Source organism: Crocuta crocuta, unplaced genomic scaffold (genome assembly GCF_008692635.1).
Source record: "Crocuta crocuta isolate KB4526 unplaced genomic scaffold, BGI_CrCroc_1.0 scaffold133, whole genome shotgun sequence".
NCBI classification, from domain to species: Eukaryota; Metazoa; Chordata; class Mammalia; order Carnivora; family Hyaenidae; genus Crocuta; species Crocuta crocuta.
Window position 1 is genome coordinate 4,256,276 of NW_027529438.1, and position 11,939 is coordinate 4,268,214.

The 11,939-nt window shown below is 46.2% G+C and overlaps 1 long non-coding RNA gene across 1 annotated transcript in view; it reads right to left on the reverse strand.

The window, feature by feature from the left end:
• Positions 1 to 10,306: 10,306 nt before the first annotated feature.
• Positions 10,307 to 11,939, reverse strand: part of LOC144228170 (uncharacterized) — a 7,174-nt gene continuing 5,541 nt past the window's right edge. Inside the window, exons 2-4 of the long non-coding RNA XR_013334140.1 lie at positions 10,981 to 11,112; positions 10,557 to 10,647; positions 10,307 to 10,389 (exon numbers count right to left, since the gene is read on the reverse strand). This is a non-coding gene — a long non-coding RNA (uncharacterized LOC144228170). The remainder of the gene's footprint in view (positions 10,390 to 10,556; positions 10,648 to 10,980; positions 11,113 to 11,939) is intronic.

Consider the following 11,939-nt stretch of genomic DNA (forward strand, 5'->3'; position numbering starts at 1 on the left):
ATAAGGTGCTAAGGTGGCCAGTCAGGACCACACTGAAACTCCCCCCCCGCCCCCCTCGGGGAAGGCAACCTCCACACAAAAGGCCAAGTGCTGGGAATTGGGAATTAGATCTCTCTGCCTGCCCTGGGAAGGAGACTGGCAGGGGCCATGATGTCAAGGGGACAGATGCGAGCAGGGACCACTCCTAAGGCTCCCAGGCCTTCCTCACCCTTTTCCACCAATGTTTTCGCAACATTCCTAACAGGCTTGTGAGCACTGAGAACACCTGCAGTCAATGTCTATGCTGTAGAGGAAGACAAAAGAAGTCTTTTCTCATCTACCCTTGTAGGGTCTCAGGTCGGGGACTGTGAAGCAGAGTCACAAAAGACAGACTAACAAGCGTACTAACACCTGCATCATGTATTCACCTGGGAGAACTCCGCAAGATGAGTAACGCCTAGTGGTTAGGACTCAGGCTTCTAGGGGTTTGAGCCCCATGTTGGTGAAAAGATTACCCAAAAAAATCCAAAACAAACAAACAACAACAAAACAAGAACTTGGGCTTCTGTAGCATCTTCACAAAAGAATAACACATCTTTAGGGAAGTGATAAGACAAAGGGAAAAGGAAAAAGACTTGCATTCCTAGGATGGCAAATTATGGGAAAATAAATATAGGCGGAAAATGAATGGAAGATAAGGGCTACTTTTTTGGGTTTTTTCAAATATATTTTTTCTTCTTCCCTATGTAATCACTTCATTTATTTATTTTTAAAGTAAGCTCGGGGCGCCTAGGTGGCGGTTAACCTAGTCGGTTAAGTGTCCGACTTTGGCTCAGGTCATGATCTCATGGTTCGTGGGTTTGAGCCCCGCGTTGGGCTCTGTACTGACAGCCAGCTCAGAGCCTGGAGCCTGTTTCAGATTCTGTGTCTCCCTCTCTCTCTGACCCTCCCCTACTCACACTGTCTCTCTCTCTCTCAGAAATAAATAAAACATTAAAAAAAATTTTTAAGTAATAAAAGTAAGCCCTACACCCAATGTGGGGCTTGAACTCATGAGCCCAAGATCAAGAGTTGCATGCTCTACCTACTAAGCCAGCCAGGCACCCCAATAAGGGCTACTTAGTAAGGATTGTTACATAGAATCTACTTAGTAAGGATTGTTACGTAGAATCTACTTAGTAAGGATTTTTACATAGAATCTACTTAGTAAGGATTGTTACATAGAATCTTCTGGTGTCATCTCTGGACTAAGGGTCTAGAGTTGTTGCCAGGGGTTAACTTCTCCCTTCCTGGTAGAGAAGCCAGGGTGGGGGAACCTTTACAAACTGATGTCCTGCTTTTAGGCCAATAGGGGGAAGGACAGAGTGCTTTTCTTGTATCTACTTCTTAATTGCCTTCAGCTCAAAATGATCAATATGCCAAAGTGGCATCTTTTAGGGTGGCATATTCTGCTGTGCTTCCATGTCTATTTTTGAAGGAGATTACTCCAAAAAACTAAGGATAGGTTGAAATCCTTAAGGATGGTCAGGCTGAGAAGGGGCATTAGTGTTAGTGTTGGGTGAAACCATGGTAGATTGGAGTGTGTGTCTGGCTCAGTGGGTGGAGCATGTGACTCTTTTTCTTTTTTATGTTTATTTATTTTTGAGAGAGAGAGTGCACACGTGAGCAGGGGAGGGGCAGAGAGAGAGAGAGGGAGACTCAAAATCTGAAGCAGGCTCCAGGATCTGAGCTGTCAGCACAGAGCCCAACACGGGGCTTGAACTCAGGAAACAAAACTTGAGATCATGACCTGAGCCAAAGCTGGATGCTTAACCAACTGAGCCACCCAGATGCCCCTCCAGGTTACTCTTGTTGGATGAGCCAGTGTACTCTAAGGAGGCTTAGTTGAGATGCAACTTCATCCTCCTGGACAGAATTTCTCCGAGTAGTAAGGTCACGTAACATAGACAGTAAATGGTGTGAGTGTCGATTGTGTTAGTGCTTACTTAACTCAGAAGTTTAGAGTGTGCCACATGCTGCATCCCCAAGGAGAAGATGTTAGGAGGCAGGCTTTATTAGTGAAGAGAGGGCAGGAAATTTAGTAGGTAAGGAAAACTCAGTGGAAAGGCACCAATTCCTGCAACTAGATGCCACCATCAGGACCTTCCAAGGCAGAGTTTGCTGGAGACAGAGTTAAGCATGAGGGATTAAAGATAGTTAATTTCATTCATCAGATTGGCAAAAGTTAAAATGTGTAGGGAGGAAAAATAATTTTCCTTTACCCTTGTAGATTCCAGGTGGAGACCCCCCCCCATCCCGTAATAGAAGAGAGATTAACAGGAGAAAAACAAGTTTAATAACATGTACCTCCCGCATGCATAAGATACCCAGGAAAACTGAGTAACTCCCTCAAACAGTCCAAGCCATCATCTTAAATACTATCTCTAACTAAAGACAAAGATGTTGGGGGCAGGGGAGAGCCAGTTAACGGCAATGCATAGTAAACAAAGGGATGGAGGTTATGCGGATTTAAGTCTTGACCTTCCCTGTCAATTTCTAGATTAGGTTCCCCTCCTCTTCCTGATTCAGAGAGGAAGATACCCTTACAAATGGAGATTTCCCTTATAAATGCAAATATCTCTTACAAAGGGTCACTTCCATCTGGTTTTCAGAGCTTCTCTTGGATCCACTTCTTTTTTTTTCAAAATAATCAGCTCAAGATAGTCCTTATGCCAAAGAGGCATACTTTGGGGTAACATATTCTGCTTCCCTTCACTTGATAATATACTCAATTGGCAAGGCTTGGGGGAACGAGTAACGCGGATACTGTTGGCGGGCACACAGAAAGGTATAACTCTGAGGAAGGGCAGCTAGGCAATATTTTAACAAAACCACGTAAACATTTAACATGTGACCTGGCAACTCCACATCCAGGGACTGACCCTGAGGCGAGACTCTGACAATACAAGCATCCATGTAACCAAAGCTATTTGGTTGCAGCATTCTTTGTAATTGCAATATATTGGAAACTACACAAAAAAATTCAAGTATAGGCAACTGAGTCAATAAACTATGGTATATTCACACAATGAAATAGGTTGCAATTGTAAAATAAAAATGAAAATGAAGGTCTTGAAGGGGAGAAAATGTACCACCCCCAAATATGCCTCTGCCATATTGATAATTTAAACTTTTTAAAAAATTTATTAATTTTGAAAGTGTGTGAGAGAGAGAGAGAATGAGGGAGGGGCAGAGAGAAAGGGAGAGAGTGAATCCCAAGCCGGCCCTGTGCTGTCAGTGCAGAGCTCAACGTAGGGCTTGATCCCACAAACTATGAGATCATGATCTGAGCCCAAATCAAGAGTCAGACACTTAACTGATGAGTCACCTAGGTGCCCCTAAACTGTGGTTTTATTTTTATTTTTTTTTAAGGAACTGCTGACAGAAAAGCTATGAAAACTTGAGATGTATGTAACCTTTTTGTAAGAGACATTTGCATTTATAAGGGAAATCTCCATTTGTAAGTTTGTCTCCCTCACATTATGGGGAGGAGACAGGAAGGGGGGTGGTGGTACCTAATCTCTGGAAACTTCTCAATGGAGAAGGCCATCTTGTAAATCTCACACCTGTTCACTGTGCTTCTCCAGGTCACCTCCTGTAAATGACACCCCACCCCCAACTCCTTTTTTAGTCTTTAACGTGATGGCTTCAGCCATTTCAGGGAGTTACTCCTGGGTGTTGCCTTGTGTTCAGGAGATATACATGTCATTAAATTTCTGTTTGATTTCTTTACTGTTACTCTGTCTTAAGGGCGCCTGGGTGACTCAGTTGGTTGAGCGTCTGATTCTTGATTTCAGCTAAAGTCATGATCTCAGGGTTGTAGGACTGAGCTCTGCATCAGTCTCTGCACTGAGCCTGGGGCCTAAGCTTCTCTCTCCCTCTACCCCTTTCCCCTGCTCGAAGTCTCTCTCTAAAAAAGAAATCTGTCTTATATCAATTTAATTTCTAGAACAGCCAAATAACCTCGAAAAGTTTCCTTATTGGAAAACATTTTCCTCCCCTAACTGTATTAACCAACTTGAAGTATTTTCCAGGATATATTTTTTAAACGAGAAAAAGCACAAAGCTACATTTTGGTAAGAAAAGGAGATAAAATGAGAAAGCATACTATATTATTTTTGCAGAAACATACACAAGAAGGAAGACAGAAAATTAATGAGATTGGTTATCTAGGAGATGAGGTCACCAGATGAGATCTGGTGAGAGAGATAGGAGATGGAGTGTGACTTCCTGGGAGTACACTGTTTTGTCTAGTTGTTTTTTGTTTTTTTTTTAATTTTTTATTTATTTCTAGGAGAGAGAGAGACAGCATGAGCAGGGGAGGGTCAGAGAGAGAGGGAGTGACAGACTCTGAAACAGGCTCCAGGCTCCGAGCTGGCAGTCAGCACAGAGCCCGACGCGGGGCTCGAACCCACGAACCGCGAGATCATGACCTGAGCGAAAGTCGGACGCTTAACTGACTAAGCCACCCGGGCGCCCCTGTTTTGTCTAGTTTTGACTTTTGGAACTGTTAAATGACAAACATTCAACCAAGTGAATTTTATTTTATTTTATTTTTTAAAGTTTATTTATTTATTTATTTTGAGAGAGACAGAGAGAGCAAGGAGGGGAGGGACAGAAACAGAGAGGGGAGGAGAGAGCACAGAGTCCGGCATGGGGCTCGAACTCACAAACATGAGATCATGACCTGAGCAGAAAGCACTTAACTGACTGAGCCCCCCAGGAGCCCTCTGAGTAAATTTTAAAGATCTAATGGGCTTTAGTCATTGATTCAGGAATTGGGAAGCATCCCATTTAGCAAGTAGAGAGTAGCAACAGAGGTTTACAGAAAAGACAAGGTTTTTAAAGGTGGAGAGAGAGCGGAAAAGGAAATTCATAAAGAGTCTATTGTGTTAGCCAAGGTCGCCCTCCTTAGAGAAACAGGAGGGGTCTGGCAGTAAAATTCCTAGGCCTGACCAGGAAATCCCATGTTGTCTGTTTAAAGGTTACATTTCCGGGGGGTTGAAACTACAATTAGATTAGGTAGTAAGTCTTGTTTTACTGACTTGGAGCCTTCACCTAAGTGACACCATTTGGAGCCCGTGGTTTTAACAGAACCGTGTTAATGTTTTTCACTTTAAAAAATAAATCAATGAGAAAAAAAGGTGAATTACACGAGAGTGTTTGCCAAAGAGGCTCCTGTAACAGTGCAAGCGGGGCTGGGGCTGCCCGTGCTTGGCTTGAAAGAGACAAAGCAAAGCAAAGGTGTCAAGTGACGACCGCACATTTTGGGAGAAGGTCCTTCTTGGGACTGTTGAACGTGCTGGGTGAGGAGCCGGACCTAAAAACCGCTCGGTGATTGACTAAAGGCAAAGGCTTCTGGAGGCAGAAACCTAGAAAGTAAGGAGTGTCAAACAGCAAAAAGAATACAACTTAGTAAGGAATTTGATGTCCTTTGGCTAGAACACCATCCATGCGTGGGCGAAGCGCCTCACAGCAGAGCCTGGTCAAGGAGAGTCTTCATTGCCTGGCATTTTGGGGCAGTGCCACCTGACGGCCCCAGAGCCAGCGTGTGGTGGGTGGACAGGGACAGCGATGAGGGAGCGTGGGGCAAGCTGAGGGCAAAGCACAGGCCAACAACATCCCCCCGCCCCACCCCGCCCCGTCCCCCGGTGGAATATGTGTGACGCTCCTCGGACTCTCCTGGTGACCCAAGAGCAAAGAAAGTGCTTGCCATGGTCATGTGGGAAACTCAGGCAAATGAAAAATTGAATTCCCTCACTGCCTACAGCTCATTGCCAAGTCCTTGAGATGGACAGAGTGAGGGGCGCCTGGTTGGCTTAGTCGGTTAAGCGTCCGACTTTCGCTTGGGTCATGATCTCGCGGTTCGTGGGTTCGAGCCCCGCGTCGGGCTCTGTGCTGACTGCCAGCTCAGAGCCTGAAGCCTGTTTCAGTCTGTGACTCCCTCTCTCTCTGACCCTCCCCTGCTCATGCTGTCTCTACCTCTCTCCTAGAAATAAATAAAACATTAAAAAAAAAAAAAAGAGATGGACAGAGTGACCTCCTTCTAGGAGCTCAGCTGCCTCGGGTAAAAGGTCAGGGGTTGAGCAACCTGGCTCCTCCTGGCTGCAGCAAGCCCCTGAGATGTAAATCTTTAGTGAACATTGTGATTAGAACGGTCAAACATGTTCTTCAAGTGGCTGTTAAGCAACCCCCCACCTCCAACTGCAAAATTCTCACTTCTGTACACGGGCTTCGCCCCTCTCCCTGTATAAACCCTGAGCTATGGCTCGGCGGGGCGCTCTTCCGAGGGCTTTTCGGGCTGGACTGAAATAAACCTGAATAACCAACTCCTTTTGTATTTTGTGGGCTTTGTCCTCAGTGATTCTCCTTTGGAAAGGGAGGTCTAACACTCCACGCTGATATACATCTGAAGGGCCCCCTGACGGAGGTTTTATTACATGGTAATAAATGGTGTTTTTCTAACACAGCTAGCCCCTCAAGGTCCTGGAAACCTGGGCCTTAGAGACTTACTCTGTCCCTGACCCCCTCCCAACCTGAAGGTATATAATCAGTTACCCATCACATTCCCCGTGCAGCCCTTCCTACCTATAGATCCTGTCCCCGTGCTTTAATAAAATCACATTTTTTTCCCCTGCACCAAAGATGTCCTCGAGAATTCTTTCTTGGCCGTCAGCCCCGAACCCCCCCCGCACTGTCACCCCAAAACTTCATCAACATGATTATTGGCCCCGTTCACAACAAGCGTCAACAACCAGGCAAAAGCAAGCACAGCTTTGGAAGCCTTGGGAAGAATTGCCAGCAGCCCGGATTAAGGGGAACAGGGAGAGAGGCTCAGTGGGAAGCAACGTACTCAGGAAATAATGAACAGCGTGTGACTTTTGCTACCCAAATTCCTGCGTTAATTAAGGATAAATTGTGAAGGGTTTTGAACCGGTGAATATGAAGCACCCTTCCCAGTAGCATACGAGGATTGGTCTAGACCAGAGGACCCCCTCTGTGGCATTTTCTGGTTCTGTGGGGATTTGAATTCTTCATTGTCTGACTGTTTGGCAACTCTGCGGGGAGAGAATCTAACCGGGAAGAGTGATGATGTTGCAGATGACCCATGTTCATGGAAATGCAAATGATTTTTGTCTGGTACCCACCAACTGGGGGCCTCTGGGCGGCTCAGTCAGTAAGCATCAGACTTCGGCTCAGGTCATGATCTCATGGCTCCTGAGTTCGAGCCCCCACGCAGGGCTCTGTGCTGACAGCTCAGAGCCTGGAGCCTGCTTCAGGTTCTGCGTCTCCCCCTCTCTCTGCCCTCCCTCTGCTCACACTCTGTCTTTCTCTCTCAAAAATAAACATTTAAAAAAATGGAAAGGAGAAGATTCCATAAATTACATTTTTTGGTTTATAGGAATAATTAATGAGTAATTGTTAATGTGCTCATTTTATATTTCTATGATTTTACTTTAAAACAAATGTTTCAGGGCGCCTGGCTGGCTCAGTCAGTGGAGCGTGGAACTTTTGATCTCAGGGTTGTGAGCTTGAGACCCACGTTTGGTGTACAGATTACTAAACAAACAAACAAACAAACAAACAAAAACAGAATGAAAATCTTTCATGGGGCGCCTGGGTGGCTCAGTCGGTTAAACGTCCGACTTCCACTCAGGTCATGGTCTCACGGTTGGTGGGTTCGAGCCCCGCGTCAGGCTCTGTGCTGACTGCCAGCTCANATTAGGTAGAAGGCCTTGGAAGAGGTCCTGAAGCTTAAACTTCTTAAACATGACAGCGAATCTGCCCCTTTACCGTTGCTGAAAGATAATTTTTGGGAAAACGTAAAATCATAAATCTCCTACAAGATACAAAAATGATCCCGGGTTAAGATTTAATTTTACTCATAGGGGAGAATCAAGCAGGCAGTATAACTGGTTTAAATGAGAATAGAAAAAACCTAATCTATCTGTCTATCTAATTTTTATGTATTTAAGTAATTTCTATGCCCTACCTGGGGCTGGTACTCACGACTTTTGGGATCAAGGGTCCCAGGCTACTCCCACCCAGCCAGCCAGGCGGCAGGGGAAAAAATTTAAATGGGCACTAAAGAATGTTGAAATGAATCCTAAATCGTGGCAAAACTGATTTGGGGGGAGGGGACAGAAGTCGAAAATTTTACACGTCTATCAATTGCGTCCAATTTGAATACTTCAAAAATGAAAGGCTAGAATCTCATAGCTTAGAAAAATGTAGACAACAGCGTCTTCCAGCTCAGCCGGAGACCACTCCCCTGTCTCAGGGGTGTCTTATCTCTGGGGACCTGGGAAGGACGCAGGCCTGACTCCCACCCCCCAAAGATGAAGCCCCCGCAGTGAGGTCCTCGCGGGTGGGTTCAAGAGGGTCTCCAGCCACGGCGGGGGCCACTCGTCGGGGGCTGGCTGAGGGCTCCGGTGGACACCACGCTCCCTCATTTGCCTCCACTGGGGCAGGGTGGGCTGCGGCCGTGAAGCCGGGCCCCCGGGCCCCAGCTGGCGACGAAGGAATACCGCGACCTGGGGGGCTGGCCGTGCCGTCCACTGCTGTGGTGCGGCAGAGGGGACCTCTAGTGGCCGCTCGTCTTCCTGTTTTCTTTTCCTCATGGTGCCCAACATCAATCTCCAAGGGGATCTGTTCGCAGAGAAGGTGGGGTTCCGGGCGTGGTGGGAGGAGAGCCTCGCCCGCGGCCCCNGACATCTGCTGCTCCGCTCTGCTGCCGCCGCTGCCGCCGGGCTGTGCATCCCTGCCCGCGGCTCTGCGCTCGGGGGCGCGCCCCGGGACCCGGCTCTGCGCTGGGCCGTGCGCCCCGGGACCCGGCTCTGCGCTGGGCCGTGAGCCCCGGGACCCGGTTCTGCGCTTGGCTGTGCGTCCCGGGACCCGGCTCTGTGCTCGGGTGTGCGTCCCGCGATCCCGCTCTGCGCTCGGGTGTGCGCCCCGGTCCCCTAGCTCTGGTCTCGGCTGTGCGTCCCGGGACACTGCTCTGCGCTCGGGTGTGCGCCGCCCCGGCTTCCCGGCTCTGCGCTCAGCGGTGCGGAGTTACAGAAGCGGCGGGTGCGGAAAGCCGGCGCCTGGAGGTGAGGAGCTCACAAAACCCATGTTACAAAGCGCGGGGCGGGGAAGCAACCTGGGAACTTGGGTGCGCACGTGATTTTTTGCATGTGGACAGAGTCGGGGCAGAAAGGGGATTATGAAAGAGTTTATGACAGTGAGGATTTATCCCCTTTGAATGTTCTTTATCAAAGTTCTAATTTGAAGAGGGATTTTTTTCCTAATTCTTTTAATTGTGATTTTCTAAATACGATCCCTCTCGGAGGGCCTTAACCTTATCGACTTAAAAAATATCTTTAAAAAATGTTTATTTATTTTTGAGAGAGAGAGAGAGAGATACACACAGAGTGTGAACAGGGGAGGGGCAGAGAGAGGGAGCCACAGAACCCGAAGCAGTCCTAGGCTCTGAGCTGTCGGCACAGGGGCTCACTCAGGGCTCGAACTCAGGAGATGTGAGATCATGACCTGGGGTTCCAACTCAGGAACTGTGAAATGTGAAATCATGACGTGAGCCGAAGCCGGAGGCTTAACCTACTGAGCCATCCAGGCGCCCCACCTTATCAACTTGTAAATTTTTATGTCTGCAAAGTTGCAACAAATATTATTGCTAAAACTACTGTCATGGGGTGAATTGAGCATGTGTCCACTCCATCCGATTCAAAATAAAAGTTCTAACCCCTCAGGCTCTTAGAATATGATTGTATTTGGATATAGGGCTTTTAAAGAGGCCCTTAGGGTAAATGAAATCAGTTAGGGTAGACCCTAAGTCAGTGCGACTAGAGCTCTTATTGGAAGAAGAAATTAGGACATAAATGCAGACCCAGATATGACACACCATGTGAGGAAACAGCTAGAAGGAGCCCTTTGGAGGCCAAGGAGAGAGGCTTGGGTAGAACTCAAACTTGTCCACTCCTGTGACCTTGGCCTTCCAGCCTCTGGAACCAAAGTCTCCTCTAGGGCGCTGTTATGGGAGCCCTAGCAAACTAGTGCAGCTACCTCCGAGGGTGGTGCCTATGGAGCCTGCTCTGAACCTCAACAGGAAGATACTCTAAGCATTATCCCATGTTGCTATTCGCCCCTGACTCGTGGCTCAGTCTGACTTTGCCCACACACTGGGACCTGGCTCCACTCCTGTGTTTTGGAGTCAGACCCTGCTGGGGCTCATTCATTTCTCTACAGCGAAGGCGGTTTCCTGTGGAAGTCACCTGCAGCTTACATTTCCACGAGGTCCATCCCTCAGTTCCAATGGGGGAGTTCCACTTGAGGAGTCGTTCTTGTGATAGATGCCCCCCAGCACCTGTTCTTCTGTGAAAGCAGAAAGAAAACAGGAAATTATAAGCAACATTTACACTGAGAGTCTATTTTGTGTTGATTAGTTTATAGCAAAAGCCAGACACTCTTTCAACAAGACAGGGACGTTTTGGGAAATGGGCACATTCATGAACTGGTAGTGTGATGTAAATGATTACAACCTTTATTTGGACACATAACAGCAGCACCTTTCAATGGCCATACAAATGTTCACACCATGAAGTTCAATAATCCCTCTCCTGGGAATCCACCCTAAAGAAATAATCAAACAGGAGCAAAAGTTCATATACACATGTGTGTGAAAGAGGTTCATTGCAGCATGCTTTGTAAGTGTAAAAAGTTGGAACGAACCCAAATTCTCAACAATCAGCAAGTTAAGTTAGAACACAAAAGCCCATGAAATAATATGCAGCTATTAAAAATGATAATTATGAGGAACATGTAAAAACATGAACAATGTTTATGATTTTTACACATATACCTATTAAGAATGCAAAATAGCATCCATTTTATAATTATATCTGTGTGAAAAAAGTCAAAAACTGAGAGACAAGGGTTAGTATCCAAAATCTATAAAGAACTTACCAAACTCAGCACCCAAAAAAGCCCAAATCATCCAGTGAAGAAATGGGCAGAAGACGTGAATAGACACTTTTCCAAAGAAGACACTCAGATGGCCAACAGACACATGAAAAGATGCTCAACATCGCTCATCATCTGGGAATACAAATCAAAACCACACTGAGATGCCACCCCATACCAGTCAAAGTGACTAAAATTAACAACTCAGGAAACAACAGATGCTGATGAGGATGCAGAGAGATGGGAACCCTCTTGCAATGTTGGTGGGAATGTAAACTGGTGCAGCCCCTCTGGAAAACAAAGTGGAGGTTTCTCAAAAAATTAAAAATAGAACTCCCCTATGACCCAGCAATAGCACTACTAAGAATTTATCTAAGGGATACAGGAGTGCTGATGCNCCAAAAACACACTGTCTACACTCCATGTTAACCAAGTTGACAATAAATTATGTTAAAAGATTTGAGAGATAATAAGGATGAGTAAAAACAATTTTCCAGGGCACCTGGGTGGCTAAATTGATTAGGCGTCTGACTTTGGCTCAGGTCATGATCTTGCAGTTTGTGAGTTGGGGCCCTTGTAGGCTCTGTGCTGACAGCTCTAAGCCTGGAGCCTGTCTTCAGATTCTGTGTCTCCCTCTCTCTCTACCTTCCTCCGCTCACACTCTATCTCACTCCTTCTCTCTCAAAAATAAATAAACATTAAAAAAAATAACAACAACAACAATTTTCTTAAGGTAGCAAAGTTGTGAATTGTTTTTTCTTTTAGACATTTTATTTGAAGTTTATTTGAAATTTATAATATAATTTATCATATTATAATCTTTAAAAAATTTTAATGTTTTTTTAAAAATTTATTTCTGAGAGAGAGATAGAGACAGTGTGAGCAGGGGAGGGTCAGAGAGAGAGGGAGACACAGAATCCAAAGACAGGCTCCAGGCTCTGAGCTAGTTGTCAGCACAGAGC